This window comes from Cherax quadricarinatus, chromosome 25, assembly GCF_038502225.1.
Source record: "Cherax quadricarinatus isolate ZL_2023a chromosome 25, ASM3850222v1, whole genome shotgun sequence".
In the NCBI taxonomy this organism is placed as follows: Eukaryota; Metazoa; Arthropoda; class Malacostraca; order Decapoda; family Parastacidae; genus Cherax; species Cherax quadricarinatus.
Window position 1 is genome coordinate 20721361 of NC_091316.1, and position 17625 is coordinate 20738985.

Below are 17625 nucleotides of genomic sequence, written 5' to 3' on the forward strand. Positions count from 1 at the left end.
CTATGTGTAGAAAGAGGTTTGGTAATAAGTAATACATATTTTATGAAAAAGAGGATAAATAAATATACAAGGTATGATGTAGCACGTAATGAAAGTAGTTTGTTAGATTATGTATTGGTGGATAAAAGGTTGATGGGTAGGCTCCAGGATGTACACGTTTATAGAGGGGCAACTGATATATCGGATCATTATCTAGTTGTAGCTACAGTTAGAGTAAGAGGTAGATGGGATAAGAGGAAAATGGCAACAACAAGTAAGAGGGAGGTGAAAGTGTATAAACTAAGGGAGGAGGAAGTTCGGGTGAAATATAAGCAACTATTGGCAGAAAGGTGGGCTGGTGCAGGTATGAGTAGTGGGGGGGGGGTTGAAGAGGGTTGGAATAGTTTTAAAAATGCAGTATTAGAATGTGGGGCAGAAGTTTGTGGTTATAGGAGGGTGGGGGCAGGAGGAAAGAGGAGTGATTGGTGGAATGATGAAGTAAAGGGTGTGATAAAAGAGAAAAAGGTAGCTTACGAGAGGTATTTACAAAGTAGAAGTGTTATAAGAAGAGCAGAGTATATGGAGAGTAAAAGAAAGGTGAAGAGAGTGGTGAGAGAGTGCAAAAGGAGAGCGGATGATAGAGTGGGAGAGGCACTGTCAAGAAATTTTAATGAAAATAAGAAAAAAAATTGGAGTGAGTTAAACAAGTTAAGAAAGCCTAGGGAACAAATGGATTTGTCAGTTAAAAACAGAGTAGGGGAGTTAGTAGATGGGGAGATGGAGGTTTTGGGTAGATGGCGAGAATATTTTGAGGAACTTTTAAATGTCGATGAAGAAAGGGAGGCGGTAATTTCATGCACTGGCCAGGGAGGTATACCATCTTTTAGGAGTGAAGAAGAGCAGGATGTGAGTGTGGGGGAGGTGCGTGAGGCATTACGTAGAATGAAAGGGGGTAAAGCAGCTGGAACTGACGGGATCATGACAGAAATGTTAAAAGCAGGGGGAGACATAGTGTTGGAGTGGTTGGTATTTTTGTTTAATAAATGTATGAAAGAGGGGAAGGTACCTAGGGATTGGCGGAAAGCATGTATAGTCCCTTTATATAAAGGGAAGGGGGACAAAAGAGATTGTAAAAATTTTAGAGGAATAAGTTTACTGAGTATACCAGGAAAAGTGTACGGTAGGGTTATTATTAAAAGAATTAGAGGTAAGGCAGAATGTAGGATTGCGGATGAGCAAGGAGGTTTCAGAGTGGGTAGGGGATGTGTAGATCAAGTGTTTACATTGAAGCATATATGTGAGCAGTATTTAGATAAAGGTAGGGAAGTTTTTATTGTATTTATGGATTTAGAAAAGGCATATGATAGAGTGGATAGGGAACCAATGTGGCAGATGTTGCAAGTATATGGAATAGGTGGTAAGTTACTAAATGCTGTAAAGAGTTTTTATGAGGATAGTGAGGCTCAGGTTAGGGTGTGTAGAAGAGAGGGAGACTACTTCCCGGTAAAAAGTAGGTCTTAGACAGAGATGTGTAATGTCACCATAGTTGTTTAATATATTTATAGATGGGGTTGTAAAAGAAGTAAATGCTAGGGTGTTCGGGAGAGGGGTGGGATTAAATTATGGGGAATTAAATACAAAATGGGAATTGACACAGTTACTTTTTGCTGATGATACTGTGCTTATGGCAGATTCTAAAGAAAAATTGCAAAGGTTAGTGGACGAATTTGGGAGTTTGTGTAAAGGTAGAAAGTCGAAAGTGAACATAGAAAAGAGTAAGGTGATGAGGGTATCAAGTGATTCAGATAAAGAAAAATTGGATATCAAATTGGGGAGGAGGAGTATGGAAGAAGTGAATGTTTTCAGATATTTGGGAGTTGACGTGTCAGCGGATGGATTTATGAAGGATGAGGTTAATCATAGAATTGATGAAGGAAAAAAGGTGAGTGGTGCATTGAGGTATATGTGGAGGCAAAAGATGTTATCTATTGAGGCAAAGAAGGGAATGTATGAAAGTATAGTAGTACCAACACACTTATATGGGTGTGAAGCTTGGGTTGTAAATGCTGCAGCGAGGAGGCGGTTGGAGGCAGTGGAGATGTCCTGTCTAAGGGCAATGTGTGGTGTAAATATTATGCAGAAAATTCGGAGTGTGGAAATTAGGAGGTGTGGAGTTAATAAAAGTATTAGTCAGAGGGCTGAAGAGGGTTTGTTGAGGTGGTTTGGTCATTTAGAGAGAATGGATCAAAGTAGAATGACATGGAGAGCGTATAAATCTGTAGGGGAAGGAAGGCGGGATAGGGGTTGTCCTCGAAAAGGTTGGAGGGAGGGGGTAAAGGAGGTGTTGTGGGCGAGGGGTTTGGACTTCCAGCAAGCGTGCGTAAGAGTGTTAGATAGGAGTGAATGGAGACAAATGGTATTTGGGACTTGACGAGCTGTTGGAGTGTGAGCAGGGTAATATTTAATGAAGGGATTCAGGGAAACCTTTTATTTTGTATAACCGGACTTGAGTCATGGAAATGGGAAGTACAATGCCTGCACTCTAAAGGAGGGGTTTGAGATATTGGCAGTTTGGAGGAATATATTGTGTATTTTTATACGTATATACTTCTAAATTGTTGTATTCTGGGCACCTCTGCAAAAACAGTGATTATGTGTGAGTGAGGTGAAAGTGTTGAATGATGAAAGTATTTTCTTTTTGGGGGATTTTCTTTCTCTTTGGGTCACCCTGCCTCGGTGGGAGACGGCCGACTTGTTACATATATATATATTTATATATATTTATATATAAATATATATTTATATATATATATATATATATATATATATATTTATATATATATATCGTGCAAGGGGCTAGTAACCCTTTCTCCTGTAGAAAATACTAAAAAAGGGAAGAAGAAAAACTTTATAAAACTGTGATGGTTGAATGTGCGTGGATGGTAAGCGCTCCTCTGGCAACACTGTGATGAAGTGAATGATGGTGAACGTTTTTCTTTTTCGGGTCACCCTACCTTGGTGGGAAGCGGCCGATGTGTTTATGAGACAAAAAAGACACCAGCAATCCTACTATCATGTAAAGCAGTTACAGGTTTCTGTTATATATATATATATATATATATATATATATATATATATATATATATATATATATATATACACGCTGATCTCTGGCCGAAGGAGACTCGAACCTACAAACCTTGGAACAAGGTAAGCAGTGCTTTAGCATTCTCACCACACTGGACCAATACCTTGGCGCCCAGCTCAGGCTAGACGTTGATCGAAGGCAGCCAGCCTTCAGGGAGAAGGCTTACAGCTTTTCATCTCATCCCTTTCATGGATCGACCAACTAGAGATTTTAACAATGCAAGGAATTCGCAAGAGCAGGCGAAATATACACAAACATTGATCTCTGGCCGAGTCTGGTTCGAATTTCCTTCGGCCAGAGATCAGTGTATGTGTATATTTCGCCTGCTCTTGCGAATTCCTTGCATATATATATATATATATATATATATATATATATATATATATATATATATATATATATATATATATATATTATTGTGCCCACGAACGAGTGGTATTGATCATTAACAATACTGCGACTAGCCAAGGACTCGAACCCATGCTGCTTTGGCCTGCCTCATGGTGGGCGAAAACTCATGACGCCTTAATCTACTGAACCATACAATCGTTAAGAGTAGCGCATCCATCGGAACTGGATGTTGTACTCACTACCCAAGGATATACGGTGGTGTGGATGACTCTAGGCTAATTTCATTCTAATCCCTGTTTGGTGTACTAGTATAACGAGGAGTATTTTATATTACTGTGCTCACGTAGAACATCCAGTTCCGCTGGATGCGCTACTCTTAATGATTGTCTGGTCCAGTAGATTAAGGCGTCATGAGTTTTCGCCCACCATGAGGCAGGTCAAAGCAGCATGGGTTCGAGTCCTTGGCTAGTCGCAGTGTTGTTATAAATAAATAAATAAATAATATATATATATATATATATATATATATATATATATATATATATATATATATATATATATATATATATATATATATATATATATATATCTATATACATGTCGTGCAGAATTGGCAAAACTTGTGATTTTGGCTTAAATATGAAAGGTCTTCTTGCCGAGCAAGGCAAGTGATAATTTGTGTATGCAATAATTTCGCAAAAATCATTCTGAACCTAACGAAAAAAATAAATTTCATTGTGTTTGTTTATTATTACATTACTGTAAATTTATCTAAAATATATTTAGTTGGATTAGGCTAAATTAAAGTGCGCTTGTTATAATACGGTTAGGTAAGTTTTCTAAGGTTCTTTTAGTACAAAATTATTAATTCTTACATTAACATAAATGAAAAAGAATATATATTTAAACGTATAAAAGAAAATTTTAGAAAGTATTTAATTTTAAATGAGTTCTTGCTACTTGACTAGTTTTACTTATTCGGCACGACACACACACACAGACACACACTGAAGAGGCGGGACCAGGAGCTGAGCCTCGACCCCTGCAACCACACACACACACACTCCGATACCTTAGTAAGGAATCATTCAAGAAACTGTACACCGTGTATGTCAGGCCCATACTGGAGTATGCAGCACCTGTTTGTAACCCGCACTTGATAAAGCACGTCAGGAAACTAGAGAAAGTACAAAGGTTTGCGACAAGGTTAGTTCCAGAGCTAAGGGGAATGTCCTATGAAGAAAGATTAAGGGAAATCGGCCTGACCTCACTGGAGGACAGGAGGGTCAGGGGAGACATGATAACGACATATAAAATACTGCGTGGAATAGACAAGGTGGACAAAGACAGGATGTTCCAGGGAGGGGACACAGAAACAAGAGGCCACAATTGGAAGCTGAAGACACAAATGAGTCAGAGAGATAGTAGGAAGTATTTCTTCAGTCATAGAGTTGTAAGGCAGTGGAATAGCCTAGAAAATGACGTAGTGGAGGCAGGAACCATACACAGTTTTAAGACGAGGTTTGATAAAGCTCATGGAGCGGGGAGAGAGAGGGCCTAGTAGCAACCGGTGAAGAGGCGGGGCCAGGAGCTAGGACTCGACCCCTGCAACCACAAATAGGTGAGTACAAATAGGTGAGTACACAAGTATTTTTTCAGCCTCAGAGTAGTCAGGAAGTGGAATATTTTAGGAAGCGATGTAGTGGAGGCAGGATCCATTCATAGCTTTAAGCAGAGGTACGATAAAGCTCATGGTTCAGGGAGAGTGACCTAGTGGCGACCAGTTAAGAGGCGGGGCCAGGAGCTTGGTCTCGACCCCTGCAACCTCAACTACGTGAGTACAACTAGGTGAATACACACACACACACACACACACACACACACAGGTGAAATTATTTACATTGTCTGTACGTCCACAGCAGGACTCGAACCTGCAAACTCTGTATCAGAGTAACCCAGTGGTCTAGCTCCATGGTAAAGTATTGGTTGCTCTGATACAGAGTTTGCAAGTTCGAGTTCTGTTGTGGACGTAGACAACGTTTGTGAAAAATTTCGCCTGTCTGTGAATTGTTAAGCATTATATATATATATATATATATATATATATATATATATATATATATATATATATATATATATATGCAAAACAGCCACGGGGGGAGTAAAATGATAGCTCTAGGCCTTTTGTGTTGCAATCAACACATCATATATGTATGCATATGCATACAATCGTAGACAGGCGATCTTAGCAATTCAAGACAGGCCTCGAGTAGTGGAAATCTTTAGCTCAAGTACTTTCCCACTTTTCAGTGTGAAAGTACTTGAGCTGTGCAATGTTGCAAAGGTACCAACAGGATAAATAAGGAAAAGTTTTCTCAGAGGATAGTCGCGTGAGTGACTCCCGCCAGCCTCTCAGAAATGCGAGAGCCAAGGCCGAATACACACCTCCATGCCTCCACACCACACCCCATATGGGGTCGGGTAGGCTGGGCCTCCAAGTTTGCGGAAAACTAGAAGGTTAATTGCCAGCCCTAAGCTTCTTCTAATCGCCGAGAACAGGTCATGTGACGTAAGGGATTACGTTACACTAGTGGATAATACACATACAGAATGCCCTCCGTGTCCGCCCAATTAGTCTTGCCCCCGTTGTTACCCCATTAGTCTTCCCCCTTGGTTGCTCCATTAGCCCTCCGTGGCTGCCCCATTAATCTTCCCCAGTGATTGCCCCCTTTAGTCTTACCCCCGTGGTTGCCCTATTAGTCTTCCCCCAGTGGTTGCCACATATGTCTTCCCCCGTGACTGCCCCTTTAGACCCCCGTGTCCGCCCCATTATTTCTCTCGTAGCTGTCCCATTAGCTCCCCGTGGCTGACCCATTAGCCTCCTTTCCCCATTGGCTGCGCTGCTGGTTGTCAGTATGACTTGGGGAACCCATCGAGAAGGAGTGCTTGATGCTGGCGATGGGTTCTTCATCCAAGGAATTGAACCTATTTTTCCCCTCCTAAGATCAAACCTGAATACCTGCCACTCTCAAGGCACCGAGTGATCCAAGCACGGCATCGTTTTATTCTAAAATGCAATAACATTGATAACATTCTTAAGAAACTGTTTACATATGACAAAATCAATTCCTATGTGTAACATAATTATGTAATTTAGTATTTCTCTCTCTCAAAAATAATTGAATGTGAGACGTGGGGAACTGACTGTCTCCTGGCGGTGACTAGGGACGCTGACGGAGAACTGGATGACGTGGAACAGCGTTAGGACGAAGTTGGCGTCGATCGTCGCCGCCACCTGGCTGGCGTTCCACCTGGCGTCCGTCATCATCTGGCCACTGAGCCTCAGTGGTATCTTACACACCTGCAAAACACGTGAAGATCATTTATTTACTTGTAACCCGAGTCTAAACTACCTGCACACCATTTATACATCAGGATACCGAGGGAGTACATGTTGCACACCTGTGGCTCGAGAATGCGCCCTAATTTTACGTTAGGTGTGAAAGTGCTGGGGAGGCCTTGCTTTCACACCTGGCACTAAAGAGCCTTGCCTTCACACCTTGGATTAAAGAAGTTCTGCTTTCCAACATGGGACAGGGACCCAGGAAGCCCTGTTTACGAGGCTGGGACTAGAGAAGAACTGCATTCACGCTTGGGACTAAGTGAGCTATTTGCTGCATTTAATTATTGATTTGGAAAATCTAAATGACAAAGTGAATCAGAGATAAGTGTGTATGGGATAATCAGAAGAGAGCTTGGTGCTGATGTTACAGGAGTTTAGAAGTGCTGGCAAAACAAGCAACTAGAAAGTGAATGTGAAAAAAGAGAAAGATGATGAGAATAAGTAAAAATAAAGGGAATGGGCGGTAATAGGTTAAGAATGGAAGGAGTTTGGAAGAAGTAATTACATTTAGATATTCTGGAGTAGGATTGCCAGCAGATAGGTTAATGAAATATGAGATAAAAAACACAGTAGAAGACACCTGGAAGAGTATTGATGATTCTTTGAAACTAAATAAATTTGACAATAAATACAACACACGGGGGAGACCTTTGACCAAAGACGATATTGCGACTCCTGAATGGGGCCCAATGTATGTTCGATGTATATAATGTATATTATTATTCCTATTATTTTTATATTGCTGATATTTTCAATATTAGCTAAATTGAAAGTATCATGCCTTATAATATTGTTTAACTTAGCTATATTGTTAAGTAGGATGTAACAGTTTACACTTTATTCTGTTCTCATTGTTTGAGTGATGAGTAGCTGCCCGCAATGGCAAACTACTTTGTTAACTACCGCCTCGCTTGTTTACCTGCCGGCTTCTCTGAGTAGCTGGGCAGGAGCAGTCCACGGGCGAGTCATGTGATCAGTGCCGTGATCGCACCTGAGCTGGGAGTCTGTCTTCCATTGCTCGCTCTCTTTCTCTGCTGGTGCTGGTCTGACCAACACATCCCTCTCTTGTCTCTGGTTGTGTTCGTTATTTAGACTGTTTGGTAGTGTGTGTTTATGGTAGTGAGACGAAACTTCTCGTAACTCTGTGTAACTCTATTCACAGAACATAGCCTAGACTTGGTGATTTTCAACGTTTTACTGAGGTTGTGTGTCGCTCTGATACTCTTAAGATACCCCAGGTCCTGAGCTGTAGTTTCTGACCTAATTTGTTCTGGCATCTGCGCACTGTCGTAGTCGGGGATTTGATTATGCTGAATTTAGATTCAGTATTAAGGGAGTTTTATGCCTTTTATGGAGACTCTGTAGAAGGTCCCCAGTTAGCGTCGTTATTTTGTCTCCTTGTTCCTGACTCGGTACTGCTGTGACTTTATTGCTGTTGGCGAATGGTCGCCGTACTGTTCAAACAAGCTGTTCTGATTGCCAGTTTGAACAGGAAGAAAGATTATTTGAGGACGTTTAGTCAGTCACTAGTTATGTCGAGTTGAGTCTTGAGACATAGCTAACTACTTGGAGCACATACATACATTCATACACACTCACTTGTATATATTAGTATTATGTTCATAGTTGCTAACAATTTACCAGACGATACTTAAGAGCCATAAAGATATGAAATGTGCCTTCAGCATTATTATACTGTTTATCTTACTTTTGCAATACAAGAGAAGTGTAGGAACTTATATCCTATATTATATAAATTACTTTGGTACTGTCCACCTAGACAACTTTAACTTTATTGATAAACATCTTAATTTTAAGTTTGATTAATTAGTAACCTACTATTTGAGATCCTAAAACTATTCAACTTATTGTAATTATAACTGATAATTGGACCATAATACTGACTAGTTGTTACAAAAACCCAGTAACAGGCTGAATGCTAGAGGGGAAAACCTTTCTAGTATTCACTGGAGATGTCCATGCTTAATAGACCTCTGTTTCATTAAGATTTGATTTCCAGTTATAAATATATGTACATATCAAAAACACGTGTAGGTGGAAAATAAACTTACCTGGAAACATGTGCAGTGTGGGAGACACTTACACCAATAGCATTAATGGAAGAAATATACGAAGACTTAATTAAGGTACACGGAGACAATGACTTTTTGGGTCGTATAGGATGACGACCCTAAAACTAAGTATGAATAATCTACGTAGCATGTGTCCCAGGTAATTATTAAAACAATTATATAAACTTTGGTTATTAGTTGTCAAAATAAGTAACAGAAAGTGAGTAGTTAAATTGATTGTAAATACACTACTACAGAACTCTGCAGGCATCCAGCAGCAACCCGAGACATCGAGTATCATTAATTTTTATATTCAGGAGTCTTCATGTATGGCTTAAACTGGCGAAATTAACCATAATGTCATATACAGATATCTATTTCTACGATCTCTGTAAATATGAGAAGAACGACCAACCTTCATAGCTGTCGAGAACTGTGTCGTGGCTGGCGCCCCTGGCTGTAGCGTCTACATCTTTGGGATCACGTGAGAAGTCGAATTTATCTTTACTATCAGGAACTGCACTGTCCATCCTGACCCTTGGGAACCATAGCTCCTTTACCACTTTCCCTGACAAGCGGACGGGGGTGCCTTCCTTGAGAAATTTGAAGTGAACGCGAGTGTCTCGCCACGTAACATCGAGCCTAAGACCAATTTCCAGCAAGTTGTTGGTAAGATCCACCGTTTTGACTTGTTCCAGCGTGACTTTGAGGTTTACTGACGCTACACCTTCATTTCCTTGAGAAGGCGAGAACATTTTGCTATAGAAAACAGGGAAAGACGCCGTGTCGTTGCACAAAATTTCGTCGGTTGCATCTTGACAGTCATTAACGAAGTCACAGACGACCCCGAGATCAACACAGTCGCCGTTTGAACAAGTAAACTGTGTTTCCTGGCAAGCCGTGAAGGTCATGGTGGTCACTTTGGTTTCTCGATTTACAGTGTCCGTTGCCCGCCACTTGTGTCGTCCCATTACATGAATGCTATTATACAGTTGGCGTTCGAATAAAATTTTCCCGTTTTGCACATTTTCCAAGGTCATTTTCATGTCTTTATATACAAGGCGGTAATTAAAACCTTCAAATATCCCAGGAGTGTCGTAAACTGTAAAGAACAAGTAATCGTCTTTGAATCCAAGTAGCTTGAAGGTACGGTCCTTTTGAATCTCACAAAAGGCATAAGCAATTGTATGGCAGTCAGCATACTGTACTGAGGGAAACTTTTGATTAACTAGCAAGAGAGAACATGTTTCCTCATTCTGAGACACTACACTGTGTTGTACCCAAATTTCGTTGATATGATTAGGCATTTTTGCAATGTACTTCACAAGCTCTTTAGAGAGTTGTTGACTCTTCTCCTGTGTATACACGAGCTGCTGTGCTCCCAGCTTCTTGCAGAATTCCTTGGCGTCATCGAAGTTACTCTTCTGTTGACAGTAGATGTAACTTGTGTGTTTATCAGTAGCAACGAGCTCCTTTATCTCCACAGTACCAAAGGTGACACCCTCAAGTGTACCAACAATGTTAGCACCTTCAAAGAGGGACTGGTTCACGTTAATGAGTTCTTGTCGTGTCTTGCTCCCTGCGGCTAAGTCCTTGACCTCGGCACTGCTCAACACCTCATCGTATAATACAACGTCTGCCAGAAAGCCTGAAAAAGGCATAGAGTTACGCAGTGTTCCACCAATGAGAATTTCAACGTTGTCTTCATCTTCATCCACAAGCGTAGCATTACCGTTGACAGTACATTCCTGGGAGATGGTTACTGCCTGGCCGTTGTAATACAACTGGAGGCTCGGTGTCAACACCACACACACGTGGTGCCATTCTCGTATCTTCAGGCTCACGTCCAGCTTTGCTATACACGTCGTCACACGAATTTTGACGTGGCCTCCGCACACTGACGAAACAACACGGTTGGTTAAAGCGTCTTCCTACTCTCGGCCAATACACAATATACAGTAGTAACACCAGAATAAAATACAGTGACACTAGAATACAGTACCTAAATATACGAATATGTCAACTGTTCAACATTCTGAAATCTGTATTTTAATAAGAACATAAGAACATAAGAAAGGAGGAACACTGCAGCAGGCCTGTTGGCCCATACTAGGCAAGTCCTTTACAATTCATCCCACTAACTACAATATCTATATGGGGGTTAAAAAATAACTACCTTCCACAAAATCTTCTGCAAATTGTCTATTAAATAATCAATTAGTATTCCACGATCATTTATTATTGCACAATCACTCTCACACTCACTCGGTATTATACCATCACTCGGTATTGCGCGCGCTCATAAACACACACACATACACACACACACACACACACACACACACACACACACACACACACACACACACACACACACACACACACACACACACACACACACACACACACGAGAGAGAGAGGGGTGGGTTGACTGCATTTTCTTGGACTGCAGGAAGGCCTTCGACACAGTTCCTCACAAGCGACTAGTGCAGAAGCTGGAGGATCAGGTGCGTATAACAGGAAAGGTACTACAATGGATCAGAGAATATCTGACAGGGAGGCAACAACGAGTCATGGTACGGGATGAGGTATCACAGTGAGCACCTGTGACGAGCGGGGTCCCACAGGGGTCGGTCCTAGGACCAGCGTTATTTCTGATATATGTGTATGACATGATGGAAGGGATAGACTCAGAGGTGACCCTGTTCGCAGATGATGTGAAGTTAACGAGGAAAATTAAATCAGAGGAGGATCAGGTAGGACTTCAAAGAGATCTGGACACGTAGTCCAGTAACTGGCTTCTTGAATTCAACCCTGCAAAATGCAAAGTCATGAAGATCGGAGAAGGGCATAGAAGACCGCAGACAGAATATAGACTAGGTGGCCAAGGACTGCAAACCTCGCTCAAGGAGAAAGATCTTGGGGTGACCATAACACCGAGCATGTCTCCGGAAGCACACAACCAGATAACTGATGCAGCATACGGGCGCCTGGCAAACCTGAGAATAGCGTTCCGATACCTTAGTAAGGAATCGTTCAAGACACTGTACATTGTGTACATCAGGCTCATACTGGAGTATGCAGCACCAGTTTGGAACCCACACCTGGTCAAACAGATCAAGAAATTAGAGAAAGTGCAAAGGTTTGTAACAAGGCTAGTTCCGGAGCTCAGGGTAATATCCTACGAAGAAAGGTTGAGGGAAATAGGACTGACGACATTGGAGGACAGGCGGGTCAGAGAAGACATGATAAAGACATACAAAATACTGCGTGGAATAGATAAGGTAAACAGAGACAGGTTGTTCCAGAGAGGGGACACAGAAACAAGGGGTCACAATTGAAAGCTGAAGACTCAGACGAGTCAGAGGGATGTTAGGAAGTATTTCTTCAGTCATAGAGTCGTCAGGAAGTGGAATAGCCTAACAAGTAATGTAGTGGAGGTAGGAACCATACATAGCTTTAAGACGTGGTATGACAAAGCTCTGGAAGCAGAGAGAGGACCTAGTAGCGATCAGTGAAGAGGCGGGGCCAGGAGCTGAGTATCGACCCCTGCAACCACAATTAGGTGAGTACACACACACACACACACACACACACACACACACAGGGTACACCTTAAATTGTTAGACACAATACATATAACCGAGGAAGAAGTGAAGAGGCTGCTAAGCGAGCTAGATACCTCAAAGGCGATGGGGCCGGATAACATCTCTCCATGGGTCCTGAGAAAGGGAGCAGAGGCGCTATGAGTACCACTAACAACAATTTTGAACATATCTATCGAAACAAGGCGGTTACCTGAGGTATGGAAGACAGCAAATGTAGTCCCAGTTTTTAAAAAAGGAGACAGACACGAAGCATTAAACTACAGACTAGTGTCACTAACATGTATAGTATGCAAAGTCATGGAGAAGATTATCAGAAGAGTGGTGGAGCACCTAGAAAGGAATAAGCTTATCAACGACAGCCAGCAAGGGTTTAGGGACGGGAAATCCTGTGTCACAATCCTACAGGAGTTCTATGACAGGGTGACAGTAGTAAGACAAGAGAGAGAGGGGTAGGTAGATTGCTTTTTCTTGGACTGTAAGAAGGCTTTTGACACAGTTCCACACAAGAGACTAGTGCAAAAACTGGAGGACCGGGCAGGGATAACAGGGAAGGTACTGCAATGGATCAGGGAATACCTGACGGGAAGACATCAGAGAACCATGGTATGTGACAAAATGTCGGAGTGGGCGCCTGTTACGAGCGGGGTTCCACAGGGGCTTGTCTTAGAACCAGTGCTATTTCTAGTATTTGTGAACGACGTGACAGAAGGAATAGACTCTGAAGTGTCCCTGTTTACAGATGAAATGAAGCTGATGCGAAGAATTCAATTGGACGAGGACCAGGAAGAACTATAAAGGGATCTGGACAGGCTGCAGGTCTGGTCCAGCAACTGGCTCTTGGAGTTCAACCCCACCAAGTGCAAAGTCATGAAGATTGGGGAAGGGCAAAGAAGACCGCACACGGAGTACAATGTAGGGGGCCAGAGACTACAAACCTCACTCAAGGAAAAGGATCTTGGGGCGAGTATAACACCAGGCACATCTCCTGAGGCACACATCAACCAAATAATTGCTGCAGTATACAGGCGTTTAGCAAACCTAAGAACAGCATTCCGACATCTTAATAAGGAATCGTTCAGAACCCTGTACACTGTGTACGTTAGGCCCATATTGGAGTATGCAGCACCAGTTTGGAACCCATACCTAGCCAAGCACGTAAGGAAACTGGAGAAAGTGCAAAGGTTTGCAACAAGGCTAATCCCGAAGCTAAGGAGTATGTCGTAAGAGGAGAGGTTAAGGAAAATCGACCTGACGACACTGGAAGACAGGAGAGATAGAGGCGGGGATATGATAATGACATATAAAATACTGAGAGGAATCGACAAGGTGGACAGAGACAGGATGTTCCAGAGATGGGACACAGCAACAAGGGGTCAAAGTTAGAAGTTGAAGACTCAGATGAATCACAGGGATGTTAGAAAGTATTTCTTCAGTCACAGAGTTGTCAGGAAGTGGAATAGTCTGGGAAGTGACGTAGTGGAGGCAGGATCCATACATAGCTTTAAAAAGAGGTATGATAAAGCTCATGTAGCAGGAAGAGTGACCTAGTATTGAGCAGTGAAGAGGCGGGGCCAGGAGCTGTGAATCGACCCTTGCAAGCACAACTAGGTGAGTACAACTAGGTGAGTATGCACTCACACTAACACTAACACCAATACATGCATACACAAACACACACACATAACCACACACACACTAACATCCCACATCCACCCCCTACACACACATGCCAACACCCCCCCCCACAGACATGCCAACACCCCCACATACATGGCAACACCCCCGCACATACATGCCAACACCCCCCACACACACACATGCCAACACCACCACACACTCGCCAGCATCCCCTTCTTTCTCCCCACACACATGGCAGGATGAAGAAACAAGTGTACCTGGGATGGCTGAGCCAAACAAGAAGCACTGACAGAAAGGATCAAGAGCAAAATGAAGCAAGGGTGGGATTAAAGGGTAAGTGAGTTTTGCAACACAGTGTTGAGAAAATATCTATGGAGAGCAGGAAGTGGGAGTTACGAGCTCTTGCTGCTGAGGCAAGGATGCAGAGATTGGAGGAGAAACTGGAAGTGCTCAAGCAGAATATAGAGGCAAGGACCAATAGGAACTGGGTAAAAGAACAACAGTGGACAATGAGAGGTCCGAAGGGTGGGAAAGAGCAAAAAAGTCCCTCAGGGAAACAATATCAGGCAACCAGGACGTCTAGGAAATGATAAGGGAGACAAACAAGGTGATAAATTGGACCTAGAAATATGGAGGGAAACAAAATGGGGTGAGGAAAGGGAGAGGACACTTATTATTCATAGGCTTCCTGAGGTAGGAGAGACATACAAAAGAAAACAGGGGGAGATTAAAGAGATTGAGAGCATCATCATGGTAACAGGAGAGGACATGACTCAAATGACAAATTTTCAGAGACTTGGGTGGTTCTCGAGGGAAAAGAACCCAGTCAAATTGACATTCAAGTAAGAAATGACATGAAACTAAATCTTGCAGTGGAAGCCACTGTTAAAGGGTTCTCAAAAATACCAGTGAGTGTGCCTCAACCATGAGAGAATACAAAAGGAAAGGGAACAACAGAGAGAAAGAGTAAGAATGCACCAGAGGCATGAAGGCAGGACAGGGCAGTCACTGGCAGAAAGGGGAGCACATCCTCGAAGGGAACAGCAAACACAGCTGTACACATACTCACCCACTGCACCCCCCTCAACTTCTTCTGCCCCTCACCAATCAAACACAATAAAAAAAGCCAAGCTACACTTCATATCCACAGTCCCCACACCCCATCCCCAGCACTAATACTTCCACACCAGCAAACTACCAATATATCCAGGCCTGCCTACCACACCCACAGTGAACACCAACCCCTCCTACCCCCTAGAATACAGTTCTAGAAAGGAAGCTGAGGACTGGCAGGAAAGAACCACTGAGGAATCCCCCAGACATCATATCAATCACAGAGACAAAGCTCATGGAAGTGATAACAGATGCAATCTTTCCATTTGGTTATCAGATCCTGAGGAAAGCTGGGAAAGGGGGAAGAGAATGAAAAGGAGTTGCACTTCTCATCAAAAACCAGTGGAGTTTTAAGAAGATCGGAGGTCTAATCAGAGGGGTCTAATCAGGTCTAATCACAGAGACAAAGCTCATGGAAGCGATAACAGATGCAATCTTTCCCTCTGGTTATCAAATCCTGAGGAAAGATGGGGAGGGGGGAAGAGAAGGAAAAGGAATTGCACTTCTCATCAAAAACCAATGGAGTTTCAAGGAGATGGGAGGTCTAATCAGAGGGGTAGCAGATGACTACATCATAACAGAATTGCATATTGGGGGCCCACAAGTGATGGATCAGGAATGTACAAACCTGCCACCGAAAAGCAGGAGGCCAAGACAGGAATATGATGAGAGCAACAGAGTGATGGTGGACACACTAACCGAGATTGCCAGAAAGGCCCATGTGAGTAGGGCAAAGTTATTCATCATAGGGGATTTCAACCATATGGAGATTGACTGGGAGAATCTGGAGTCACATGGGGGACCAGGGACGTGGAGAGTCAAGATGCTGGAGGCAGTACTAAAAAACTTCATGTATCAACATGTTAAGGAGACAACCAGGGAGAGAGGAGACGATGAACCAACAAGGCTAGACCTTGTATTCACCTTGAGCAGTTCAGATATAGAAGATATCACACACTAGAGACCATGTGGTCTTGAGTTTCGATTACATAGTAGAGTTAACAATGGAGAGCGAAGCAACACGAGAAGGACAGGAGAAGTCAAACTTCCAAAAAGGGGCCTACACAACTATGAGGCAATTCCTACATGAGGTGCAGTGGGTAAGTGAGCTAGAGGGAAACATAGTAAACAAAATGATGGAATATGTGACCACAAATTGCAGGGAGGCAGGGAAGAAGCTCGTACTAAAGGGCATCAGAAACAACAGGAAGACTAGAGTGAGCCCATGGCTTACCAGGAGGTATGGAGAAGCCAAAGCCAAGTGTGCTAGAGTATGGAAAAGTATAGTAGGTAAAGGGCCCACGAAAACAGGGAGTTGAGCAGAAAAGCCAAAAAGAATACATACACAGAGAAGGAGAGAAGTCCAGCATCAATACGAGAATGACATAGCATCAAAAGCCAAATCAGATCTAAAGTTGTTATACAGCCACGTCAGGAGAAAAACAACAGTCAAGAATCAGGCAATCAGGTTGAGGAAGGAAGGAGGGGAGCTCACAGGAAACGACCAAGAAATATGTGAAGAGCTTAGCTCAAGATTAAAAAAGGTATTTATAGTAGAGACAGAGAGGCTCCCAGGAAACCGACATGGTAGGGTGCACAAGCAAGTGCTGGATACACTGCACACAACCGAGAAGGAGGTGAAGAAACTGCTAGGAAAACTAGATACCTCGAAGGCGGTGGGTCCAGAAAATATCCGTCCTTAGTTCCTGAGAGAGGGAGCAGATGCACTGTGTGTGCCACTAACAACAATCTTCAATAAATATATCGAAACAGGGCAACTGCCTGAGGTGTAAAACACGATAAATGTAGTCCCAATTTAAAAAAAAAGGAGACAGACATGCTACACTAAATTACAGACCAGTGTCGCTAACCTGTATGTAAAGATTAACAGGAAGAGTGGTGGAGCACCTAGAACGGAATGGACTAATACATAACAACCAGCACAGCTTCAGGGAAGGAAAATACTACAACACGAACCTATTGGAGTTCTATGACAAAGTAACAGAAGTAAGACAGGAGAGAGAGGGATTGGTAAACTGCATCTTCTTGGACTGTAAGAATGCTTTCGAAACAGTACCACACAAGAAACCGGTTTAAAACCAGAGGAGCAGACAGGAATAGGAGGGAATATACTGCAGTGGGTCGAGGAGTACTTGACAGGAAAGAAACAATGTGTGTCGGTCGGGGAAGAGGTGTCAGAGTGGGTGTATGTGTTGAATGGGGTTCCACAAGAGTCAGTCCTAGATCCGGTGCTGTTTCTTGTATATATGAATGACATGACGGAAGAGATAGAGTAAGAGGTGTCCCTGTTTG